General features: G+C 42.1%; 1 protein-coding gene across 1 annotated transcript in view; it reads left to right on the top strand.

Annotated features, from left to right (window-relative positions):
- The window catches only part of NBPF3 (NBPF member 3), a 44,958-nt gene that overhangs the window by 5,614 nt on the left and 26,367 nt on the right, over positions 1–12,977 (top strand). The window lies entirely within an intron of this gene.

Raw genomic sequence — 12,977 nt, 5'->3', positions numbered from 1 at the left:
GAGAGGACAGTGTTCTCTCCAGGACTTTTCCTTACTAGCTAGATCTGCATCCCTCTCCTCGCTCTTCCCCTCTCACCCCCCATTCTCTGCCCCCATTTCTCTCTGTTTCCACCCTACTGTCCCCTTTCACCTGTTTTCTGCTCTTCAGCTTTGGTGGCCCACCCCCTTCCCTGTCCACCTGCATCCCCCAGGCTAAGGCCCCTACACTGTCCTGGGTGGGGAGATGTGTCTGGTTTTAGGCAGTGCCCTCTGGATGTGTCCAGGATGGGGAAACATGGCTCAGTTGCCAGTATAATGGGTTAAAAGTGGCCACTTTTGAAGGCCTTTCCCATCTCCCATTCCAGAATCCTGTAGGACTTAGAATTTATGGGCCACAGTGGAATTCTTGGTTTCCCAGGACCTTGTGGTGGACACCTTCTTTCACTGAGCATTCATGGGGTGACTATTAGGTACCAGGCCCTGCTCTGGGCTAGAGGCCCCACAATGAGTAAATCTCAGGTCAGTACCCCACGGAACCCACCACTGCAGGCATTGAGAGGGGGAGAAAGAAAGGGGCATGGCCCGTTTGTGTTCTTCTCATGTGGTCGCCCACAGGTCCTGGGGGAGTAGGAGCCAGTGCAAGGAGAGAAGTCCAGTGAGAAAGACAAATGGATGACATCAGACCCAGGGGCTGAGGTCCCCAGCTGCAGCTGGGTAGCTTCTGGAGTGGACAAGGAGCAACAGGGAAGTTCGTGGCCTGGTGTTCTGGGATGCATTGTCTTATCTCATTCTTGTGAGCACCAGAACTTATCCAAAGACAAGACTCAGTGTCTCTGGCAACAGTGGGCCAGAGACAGAATGTGTGAATTTCAGAGGAGGAGGAAGGGGTTGTACCCCATGGAAACAGTATGTGGTTTTACAGTAGTGCATCTTTCTCTAATAACTGGTTAGCGTGTTCCTGTTAATGGAAAATATTGGTGGTGTAAGTTTCCCCACTGTTCTCATCTTCATGTAAATTTGTTCATTTCCTTCCTTCCTTCCTTCCTTCCTTCCCTACTTCCCTCCAACTCTCTTTCTCTTTATTCTTTCCCTGCCTCCCTCCCACCCACCCTCCCTCCCTTTCTTCCTCCTTCCCTCCCTCCCTTCTTTCCTTTCTTCCTTTCTTCTTTTCCTTTCTCTCTCATGCTCTTTTTCTTTCCTTTTTGTTCTCTCTACTTTTTTGAAGAGATCACACTGTACTGAAACCTACATTATTTACCAAAATCTCCAGATCTGCTTCTGTCTTGCAGGCAGAGAGCTCATCCAGTAGCCCTTAGCTCTTCCCAGCCCCCTCCTTTGATTTGTGGGTGCCACTGGGGCAGCTGCTGAGTCTCAGTGGTTTCTAGTCTTCACCAAGTTCTGCCCACCCAGATGGTTTCTACCTGTCCTTACCAGAAACCTGCACTGTCTAGATTGCTGAGGCTGCTTCTCCTTAACCGATCTGCTATCTGTATTCCAGGGGCACCCCAGGGTTAGAGGTAAATGGCACAGGCCTTGAAATCTCCAACTGCTCTGACTCCAGGTTGGTGCACTTCAATGCCAAGTACTAACCACACAGTTACAGGATGCCACCAAAACCTTGATATGGGGCTGCTGCATCCTAATTAAAACAAATTAATAGAATTTTTTTTAGAACAGTTCTAGGTTTGTGGAAAACTTGAGTGGATAGTACAGAGGGTTCTCCTAGGCTCCCCTGTCCTCCACACAATTTCTCCTATTAGTATGTTTTATGAGTGTGGTCCATTGGTTACAATTGATGAACCACTGTTGATACATCATTATCCACTAAAGTCCATAGTTTACATTAGAGTTCATTCTTTGAGTTTCACAGATTATGGGTTTTGGCAATTACATAATGTCCTAAATCCCCAATACAGCGTCATGCGAAATAGTTTCACTGCTGAAAATTCCCTGTGCGTCACCATTTCATGCGTCCTCCTCTCCTCCACCCCTGACAACCACTCATCATTTTACTGCTTCTATCTTTTTGACTTTCCAAGAATGTCCTAGAGTTGGAATGGTACAGGATGTGGGTTTCCAGACTGGCTTCTTTCTAGCATTATGTACTTTAAGTTCCTCCATGTCTTTTCATGGCTTGATAACTTGTTTTTTAAAATCAGTGAATCATATTTCGTTGTATGGCTACAACAGTTTCTTTATTCATTCACTTGGTGAAAGACATCTTGGGTACTTCCAAGTTTTGGCAATGATGAATAAAATTGCTGTAAGTACTTCTGTGCAGGATTTTGAGTGAACTTGTTTTCCAAAGTGACAGTACCCTTTTGATTTCCACTAGCGATGGAAAGTTCTGGTTGCTCCTCATCTTTGACAGCATTTGGTGTGTTCACCTTTTTGAATTTTAGCCATTCTAATACAGTGATATCTCATTGTTGTTTTAATATGCAATTCCCTAACGACAAATGATTTTGAGTGTCTTTTTCATATGCACATTTGCCATCTGTATATCTTATTAATGAGGTGTTCAGATCTTTCACCTATTTTTTTTTCTTTGTGTTGTTTAGTTCTCAGAATTCTTCATATATTTTGGACAGCAGTTTTTCCATCAGATTATTTTGTAAATATTTTCTGCCGGTCTGTGACTTGCTTTTTCCATTCTCTTGACAGTGTCTTTCACAGAGCAGAAGTTTTTAATTTTAATGAGGCTCAACTTAATTTTTTTCATTAGTAGATTGTGCTTTTGGTTTTGTGTCTAAGAAGCCATCATCCAACCCAAGATCCCCAAGATTTTCTCTTATGTTATCTCCTAGGATTCTTATGGTTTTGCATCTTATAAAGGGTATAACATGCATACCTGGATTTATTATTATTATTTTTTTGCATGTGTTTGTCCAGCTGTTCTAGCACCACTAGTTGGAAAGGCTGTCTTTGCTGTTTTAAATTGTCTCTAAACCTTCATGGAAGATCAGTGGACTGTATGTAGGCCTGTTTCTGGGCTCTGTATTCTTTTCCATGAATCTATTTGTGTGTGTTTTCTCTTTTCACCAACTTCACACTATTTGGGTTACTGTAGCTTAATGTAAGTCCTGAAGTTGATAGTGCCAGACGTCAGGGGGGTTTTCTGAACTTCATCATGAGAACCTGGTTGAGACCATTGTAGTAAAACTTGGAAACGTGTGAGATTCCCCCTTAGTCTGGTTTTCAAGGAGTTTTTAATGCTCTAGCCAGGCCACCCTCAGCTTCTAGTAATCTGTCAATACCATTTAAGTGCTCCTCCCACTTGCTGTCCCCAGTAGCTTCTCTTCCCTGTGAGCTCTGACTCCTTGTGTGTTAGCCTGTCTTTCTCATTTTTAGGGTGGCCGTTTTCCCTGTGACCTCAATTCTCTGGTCCACCCTAGAAGGGTTGACTTTCAGTTTGTTCAGCTTTTTTCTAGCTGTGAGGACAAGTGATGACTGCCTAGCTCTTTCCATGTTGGAATAGAAACCCAAAAGTTCATTTAAAGAATTACTTGTTATAAAAGTCAGCCATTGTCCACGTACAACTCAATGACTTAAGGTGATATATAGAATTGTGCAGCCATCAGCAGAGTTCTACTTTAGCACATTTTATCGCTTCCCCAAATTCCCTTGAACCTCTTTGTAGTCATTTCCTAATCCCTGGTCCCCATGACTGGGTCTGAATAGAATAAATATTTGGAAAGCAGACTTCTTTATATTTACATTTTCATGTGTTTGGGACTTTATATAGTGGACTATTGTGTTTGTTTTGTGACAAGCAGAGAAGAGAGTGCATTCTAGGGATGTTTTTTGGGGAACATAACAGTAGTCTTGTTTATGGCTCTCCTTGAATTGGTTCATCTGTGCTGGTGACTGGTATTTGCTACCAAACCTTGTCTGGTGAGCACAAGAAAATGAATTTTTAAAAATCTGCTATGAAAATCGAGATGATACATTTTCACATAATAATATGTGGAGTTAAGTAATGAACCATCTTTATTTATTTATTTATTTATTTTTTGAGATGGAGATTTTGCTCTGTTCCTCAGGCTGGAATGTAATGGCGTGATCTAGCTCACTGCAACCTCCACCTCCTGAGTTCAAGTGATTCTCCTGCCTCAGCCTCCTGAGTAGCTGCGATTACAGGCACCTGCCACCACGCCTGGCTAATTTTTGTATTTTTAGTAGAGACATGGTTTCTCCATGTTGGCCAGGTAGGTCTCTAACTCTTGACCTCAAGTGATCCACCTGCCTTAGCCTCCCAAAGTGCTAGGATTACAGACATGAACCACGGCCCGACCTGAACCATTTTTATTCTTGCAGAAATGTGATTGATAACAGTAAAGCCACACTCCTCGCATGCCTGAAATACCCCTCATTGTCTTCTTCAGGTGGCAAGGGCTCTGAAACAGCCACATAAAGTTGAGGGCAATATTTTTACTGTAGTTCTTTCATTGATTGATTGATTGATGGATTGATTGATTTTTTCTCTTAGAGGGATTAGCATCCATGTATCTGAAATTGAAATTCAAGAGGAGAGACAGGCACCTGTACTAGTTTTCTCTTGCTGCCAATTATCACATTACCACAAACCAGTGGTTTGAAACCACAGAAGTCTGGAATGAAGCGGCTGGGTTCTCTGATCCAGAGTCATGTGAGGCTAAAATCCAGAAATGGGCTGGCTGTGTTTTTTTTCTAGAGCTCAAGCTATTTTTCCAAGTTCACTACAGATATTGAAAGAGTTCCTATTCTTGTTTGTGGGGGACTGAGGGCCCTTTGTCTTTGCTGACTGTCAGCCAGGAGACACTCTGACTCCAGAGGCAACCTGCTTTCCTCCTTACCTGTCTTTTCCATCATCAACCAATAACAACTCATGGAGTCCTTCTCAAGCTCCTGCCTTCTGTGGCTTCATCTTCTCCAACCAGCCACAGAAAGCTCTGTCATGTATGGAGTGGTGTGATTAGATCCAGTTCATGCAGGTAACCTCACCAGCTCAAAGTCTTATAACTGGCATATAACATCATAATCACAGGAATGGTGTCTCATCACCTTAACAGGCTTTAGAGACAAGGGTGTGACATATGTGGGGACCATTTCAGAAATTCCACCTACCACAGTAGGACACTCACATTCCCCCAACTGCAAAATGCATTCACCGTCTCCCCTAAGGTTCCCAAATTTCATGTCATTTAAAGCATTAGTTCAACATGAAAAATGTCATGTAGATCACATCAGATCAAAAGTTTAAAATTCCATCTAAAACATCCACACCAGGTGTGGATGAGGCTTCTGAGGGTGTCCACAAAGTACAGGTCTTTGACATAATTCCCTTACCTCCGTCGACCTGTGAAACTGAACAGCTTATCTGCCCCTAACGTGAAATGATGGGACAGACATAGAATAACAGCTACAGTGATTCTAGTTCAAAATGAGGGAACATGGAAGGGATAAAGAAGTCACTGACCCAAAATAGTTTGGAAATGGAGCTGGGCAAAATCCAGCAGAAGTTTCTTAATTAGGATCGACAGCCTGGGACCGGCCCGCCGTCCTATGGGTCTTTGCCTCTGGGCTCCCTGCTCTGCATTTCTTGAAACCATTATTATTTATCTTTTTTCTCACACTCTTTTGCATATGGCTTCTGTTGCACTCAAAATGTTTTTGAGATTCATCCATGTTGTTTTATGTGTCAACAGTTTGTTCCTTTAGCCATTCCATGGAATGAATGTATCACAGTTTATTGATCCATTCTTGTATTGACAGATACTTGAATGTTTCCAGTTTTTTGTATTATGAATAAAACTGCTATGAACATTCTTGTATAAATCATTTTCTGGACATATGTTTTAGTTTCTCTTGGATAAATGCTTAGGAATTACTGAGTCATAGAATAGGCAGTTGTTTGGTTCTGTAAGAATATGCCAGATATTTTCCCCAAAGTGTTTATACTATTGTACATTCCATGCATTAATGTACGAAGGTGAGAAAGCTTTTGCTCCTTCCAAAGAGGCCTGTCTATATACATGTAATTTTTTCTAACTGGAGACAGGCTGATGACTTCAGGGACATGAACATGGGATACAGGACACCTGTCATCACCACCACCATGAAGTTGGGATTCAGGAAGGAGGTTAATCATATAAGGAATCCTGTGACCAGCATGAGCTTCTGTCAGGCCACAAAGGGCACTCAAGTGAACAGGGCATAGGGGGTCCTGGGGTCATGGTGAGAAAGTGTCTCATTGGTAAAACCTTTTCCCTTGGGGAGGTAAATAAATTCTTGGTTCCTTCTTGGTAGCCCTTGTAGATAAGGATGGTCAAATAAAATAATATTATATCTGCAAAAACTCAGATCTTGGTAAGATTTACTAGTTGGGAATCCAATGTTAATGCCATGAAGCAGCCGCCAGCTGGGATCAAATGTGAGCCTATGGATCAAGGTGCATACTCAAACACAGAGAGCTTTTTTGAAAGATGCCACCAGTAGTTTTTCCAGGGCAGAGATGGGTTGTTTATTTCTCTCTCTAATCTAGCCCATATGCTAGCTGAGAAGGTTTCTTCATATCACTTTAAATGATGATGTCCTTGTACAACAATTTTCGAAACATTCTTTAGATAAAAATTTAATGGGCATTCTTTATTGCATTAGGCTTAAATTTCATGCATCTTAAGGTTTTATTGCAAAGTGTTGCCTTGTTTCCTTTTTAAGATGATATAATTTATAACATGCAAGTTTGCTGTCTGTCCCCTCCCTTTATATACATATAAAATGAGCAAACATGTGGCCATGAAACAGATGGTCATAGAATTGGTTCAGTGGTTGTGAGTTCAGCAACCTAAGAGTGTCTTATCTGAAATACCACCAGGAATGCCTGGACACAGTAGACAAAGGTTGTTCAACTGGATGCCTTAGGATACACGCTACCAAAAACAAAGTAGCTGAAAAGGAACCAGAATAACAGAATATCAGAGCCAGAGGAACATTTGGAGGTAATTCAGTACCTCCTCCTTTTCAACCTACAGGGGAGATAGTGGAACAGAAGCAGAAATGGGCCTGCCTGCTGTGCCCAAAATTCATTGGAGATGGTTGCGGTGAAGAATTTCATTTATGATGAAGGAGAATTAAACCCCCGTCAGCTTAAATTCAGGCAGGTTTATTGAAAAGGTGAAGAAGCGTCTTGCAGAAGCAAAGCATGGCTGAGGCTTGCGGGCTCTGTCTGGGAAAATGAGCAGCTGACAGTGGCTGATGCTGCCCCTGACTCTGGGACCATGTGGTCTCTTGTTCCCTGAGAGCATCTCTTCTATTCTCTTGCATCTTCCCTCAGCCTGGCAGTCTCTGTATAATCTGCAACACATAATTGAGCAAGGCTGTGCCAGGCCCAATGCCACCTGGCACTTTAGGTCAAATTAGGAAGGCATGAAATAAACTGGCCCTTTATAATACAGCTGTTGGAACCACAGTTGAAAGTACAATATCTTGACTCCTGGGTTAGTGCTTTATGCTGAATTTTCTTTTCTGAATATGGGCACAGACTTTGGAATATTAGTGTCACCTAGCGTTATTAGCTAGTATTCTCCTTTTGTTTCCCCATGACATCCCCTCCTTCTTCCCACAGATCCACTGTCCGCTCATTTCCATCCTGTCTCATGCCACTCGGGGCTCGTCCCTTCTAGAATGCATCCCTGGCTCCCCTGCATGCACACTTCTAGTTAGGTTTAGCAATGGAGGGCACCTGATGGAGCCTGGAAGTGAGAGGAAGATGAGGTCCGTATTTCTTCCCTGTCTCTCCCTGCTCTGGCACTGAGTATCTGGCAATAGCTGCATCTGTCTATTACTTCAGTGGCCACTCTTCCACAGCCCCAGTTCTCAGTGGGTCCCATAGCATTATTACCTTTGTTCCTTTAGCTCCCATCAAGGAAGATCCAGAGACATTCTCCTCACCAAGGCGTTAAGAAATGCACAGGTGAGGGGAACAGCGGCATGCGTGTAAAGGTCCTGTGGCGCCCATCCTCTGCATGCTGGAGGTCATGGCGGGAGATGCTGCATGGATTTGACCTCCCCACTGTCAGTGAGAACAACAGGGTTCTGGAAGAGTAGAGGACAGGCCATGGGACTTGGCCATCTAGAGATAAGGCGGGAGGGATTTCCTTGAGAGGCAGGGATATGTGGTGGTTACTAATCATTCGAATCATTGTGAGGTGTTTGGGAATGTAATGGATGGGAAATCTACTAAGAAATCAACTTAGTAATAATTAGAAAAGCTCTAGTTCTGAGGACAGAGACCCGATCGAGTCACCATAGTGGGAATTTATGACCTGGCATCCAGTTCAGATACCTGGAGCTTCTTGAGTGAGGGAAGATTGGATCCCTTGAGGAAGAGTGAAGCCTTCAATGCTGCCACCAGTGTATGCTGTAAATCTTCCTCCAGGCCTTCCCCAGAAGGCCCTGAAGCCATTTATGTGGGTGACTGAGGAAAGGGAAATACTCAGAGCTTCTGTGGCTTGTTGGATTCTGGCTCTGAAGAATGCTAAACTAAGGGCACCTGTGGTGGCCATGAAACTGCACTACTTGCATCTCCAGCTGCAGGAGGCCTAACGAATCAGCAGCCCCAGCTGCTACCCTCCGAATGGAGGACTTGATGACATTTCCCCTGGATCTGCACTAGCCCATGAGGAGGAAAGCCTCCTATCAAGTCCTCCCAGCAGAACACCCATGATGACTCATGAGGATGTTGAAGGTGTTTTCCTGTGGCAACTGTGACTTTCTTTCTTCAAAGTCTGTTTTGTTCCTGCACATTAACTGATTTATGTCAAATAAGAGAATAAATGCCTAGACTCCCATGAGTCTATCTTTTACTGATAAACTCAATAGTTCTGAGGACAGAAGCCTGATGGAGTCAGTATAGGGGGAATTTATAACCTGGCATCCAGTTCAGAGACTTGGAGCTTCTTGACTGAGGGGAGATCGGGTCCCTTTGGGGAAGAAAGAAGCCTTCAATGTTGTCACAAGTGTATCCTGGAAATCTTCCTCTAAGCCTTCCTAGAGAGACCTGATAACATGACTTATGATACAGTGACCCCAAATTCAGGGTGTTCTTGTCTACTCTCAAGAATGCAATATCTTGTTCCTCTGAATTGAACGTAGTACCAATATTTGTGTGTAGCTATGCACCGTAATAGACCATAGCTAATTAGATGAGGAATGGTAGACCCAATTCAACCATACAGGCGTCAACCATATCAGCATACAGGCATCCCTCTCCCACCCTTTCCTTCTTGTCCCCACTCCAAAGCCTTCATTTTATTTGTATTAATTTTCTATTGCTGCATACTAAATTACTGAAAGCATTAGCGGCGTAAAATAAGAATGATTTATTTTCTTGCAGTGTCCACAGATCAGAAGTTCAGGCCTGGATTCGCTGGGTCTTCTTCTCAGGGCCTCACAGGCTGAAATTAGGCTGGGTTTCTTTCTGGAGGTTCTGGGGAAGAACTTCCTCTCAAGTTTCCTCAGGTTGTCAGCTGAGTTCAGTTCCTTGTGACCGTAGGACTGAGATCTCTGTTTTCTTGCTGGCTGTCAGCCAGGGGCCTCTCGCTGCTCCTAGAGGCCTCCCATGTTCCCACTGCATGCTTCCTCCAGCCAGCAGAGGAGGCTCGCCCTGCATGGAAACCCTCCTGCACTTCACATCTCTCCAGGAAGTCCTCGGTCCCTCCAAGGAACTCACCTTCACTAGGTCAAGCTCATCAGATAATCTGTCTATCTTAAAATTGACCGATTTGGGATCTCGATTACATCTGTTAACTTGTTTTTGCCATAAATTGTAACACAATCGCAGGAGTGACATCTCCTCAGTGGCTTTGTCTACACTCAGGAAGAAGTGATTATATAAGAGCAAAGATCACTGGGGGTCATCTTAGGATTCTGTCTACCATAATATTATAAAGACACAGTAATTAAAAGAGTATAACAGATTTCTGCTTCTGTCTGTTAGAATAAATCATATCAGACTAACCCTGCCTCCATAAACAACCGTAAAATTGTTTTCAGCAGTGTACGACAGGCAGTACAACAGAAAACTTAAGGGGGAAGCCCCATGATTTCCTAGTTCTTTGGGGAGAATTTCTCAGCAGCTGCATAGTGAGCTAGAGTCCACTCAGGGCAGGGCAGCCCACTGAGCTGAGAAGGCAGAGATCAGAGTTCAAGACCATTGAAGCAACTGCAATCTGCAGGGCAGGGCACCAATGAGGAGACAGCTGATCAAAGGTGCAGCTCTCAAAGTCTATGTGGGGTTCCATGTGCATACTTATCAAGGACTGGACTGTACCTGCACAAGGAAAAGACTAACAGATTTAACAGAGGGGTGGCTGCTATAAAATTGAGTTTGGACCAGAGGTACTTGAGGTGGAGGAGGGTTCGGGAATGTATGATGGAGTTTCTGCCATCCATGGTGGGAAGAACTCATGCACACCTCATTAGCACCCAGGTATCCAACTGAGACACTAGAATGGATGTGCTTTAGGAATAAGTGTCACACTTTTCAATAAGGCCTATTGTTCACCAACCTGGTAAAGCCTAAAGCCAAACCCTGACAAAATCCACAAAGGGGTGGTTTGGTGATTGAGTCCTGCCAAATTAGAGGGTCTTGGGAAATTCTGTGGGCTTTCCATGAATCCGTTGTAATAAAACATAAACCAGTCCACATAAGTCCAAAGTGATCGATCAGGCAGTAATTTTACGCCCACTAGAGCAAAATTAATTCACACAATCAATGACACAAGTTAGCCAAGACGACATTTAAGCAAAATACATCTAAGAACAGCTAACAAATAACTCTCCTCAAACTCACATAGAGCATTCACCAAGATAGACCACATATGCTGAGCCATCCTTAGTATTTTCTGTCCTTTCTCTTTGACTCGTGTATACTGTGCTCAAACTCCTAAAATTATACACTTTAATTATATACTTTAATGATTATACACTTTCATGCATCTCAATTGCATGTAAGTTATATTTCAATATATTTGTTAAAAGTTTATAATTAAAAAAACTGTCCTAGCTTGATTCCAGAAATCTTTTTTATATTTTAAAAAATGTAATGTTATATATTATCAGGGCAAAAGAGAAAAACCGTATGGTTACCTTGTCATACACAGTAAAAGCATTTGGCAAAATTGAAAACTTTTTTCATGATTTATAAAAACAAACCCCAGAAAACTCAGCGTGATAAGAAGAGAAGGCAACACTTCCAACTCTATTAAGGGTAGATTTGAAAAAAACTCACAGGTAACATTATATTAAATGGCATGGGATTGAATGCTTTTCTATTAAATCAGATAAAAAAGTAGAATATCTGTTGTTATTCTTTCAATTCAGCATTATATTAGAGATCTAAATCAGTGCAATAAAGTAAGAAAAAAGTATTGAAAAGATTGAAAAGAAAGAATTGAGGCTCTTTATTCACAGATAATGACTGTGTATGTTAATAATCCTAGAAATCTGCAAAAATCTGCCAAAACTAATTAGTGAGTTTGGTAATGTTGCAGAATATAAGCTCAATAGAAGTAGTCTTTTGTATTTCTGTGTATTAGCAATGAGCATTTGGAAAATGAAATAAAAATACAATTTCATTTCAAGTAACATCTAAATACATGTGCTTATAAATAAATTCAACAGGCTGGGTCTGGTGGCTCACGTGTGTGTGTGTGTGTGTGTGTGTGGGTGTGGGTGTGGGTGTGTATATTCACCTTTTTGAAGATTATCGTTATCTCCAAACAGGGAATATTAAGAGAACATAAAAAGAAACCACAATATAGGAGATATCATATTTATTTCCAACAAAGGGTTTTTAGAGTGTGTGTGTGTGTGTATATATATATATATGTATGTATATATATATGTATGTATATATATGCATGTGTATATATATGTGTGTGTATATATGTCTAATAAGATAAACAGCACAATGAAACAGTTTCTCAAAAGACTTGAATAGATACTTCAGTAAAGAAGATACATAAATGGTCAATTAGCATAGGAAAAGATGCTCTACTGTTTAGTCATCAGGGAGATCAATCAATACAACGAGATAGCAGTACATATCCAAGAGAATGGCTAAAATTAAAGAGGCTGAAAATAGCACATGTTGGTGAGGATATAAAGCACTTGGAAGTCTTATACTTGTAGGAATGAAAAATGGTAGGACTCCTTTGAAAATCTAACAATTTCTTCAAGGTTAAACATATGCAGATCAGATGGACAGTCTTCCATTCCTAGGAATGTACACACTATGTGTGCACATGATCTGTATGTGTATTTCCAGACCAGACTGAGGGGTGGACTGCTATTTCTTGTGGCCCAGTAACGAGATGCAGATGAACTGGGGAGGAAGAGAGTTTTTACTTCTGCAACTGATTACAGGGAAAAGGCCTGGAAATTATCACCAGACCAAGTCAAAATTACAAAGTTTTCCTGAGCTTATATACCTTCTAAGCTATATGTGAATGTGGAAGTGTGCATTCATCTAAATACAGAAGTGATTAACTTCTTCTAATCTATAACTAAGGTCTGAGTCCTGAAGACCTTCCTCTGGAGCCTCAGTAAATTCACTTAATCTAAATGGGTCTAGGTGCTGGGCACCCTTATCTTGTCTCCTGCTAAATCACAGAGGTTTGGAGAGTTCCTTCAGACCTCCAATAAACTTGTTTGTGGAGGCCTGGGGAGTTTCTTCAGACCCCCAATAAAATTTGTTTAATACTAAATGACTCCTGTTAAGAATGTCTTCGTTATTTTGTCATGCTTTAAGGCCCAGGAAAAGCCCAGGCAAAGCTCTTGGTGGGCTTTGGTTACATTCCAGCCTTTGTAATAAGGGCATGGGCTTTTTTTTTTTTTTTTTTCCTCTTAATATTTAACTGAACCACTCAGTCGGTACTGAAACAGTTGTTAGGGAGGCCTGTGTTAGTGAGACCTGGCCTGCCACGTATGGATGCTCATGATAGTTTCTTCATAAT

This window comes from Pan troglodytes, chromosome 1 (assembly GCF_028858775.2).
Source record: "Pan troglodytes isolate AG18354 chromosome 1, NHGRI_mPanTro3-v2.0_pri, whole genome shotgun sequence".
NCBI lineage: Eukaryota > Metazoa > Chordata > Mammalia > Primates > Hominidae > Pan > Pan troglodytes.
This window is presented reverse-complemented; position numbering and strand designations above follow the sequence as displayed.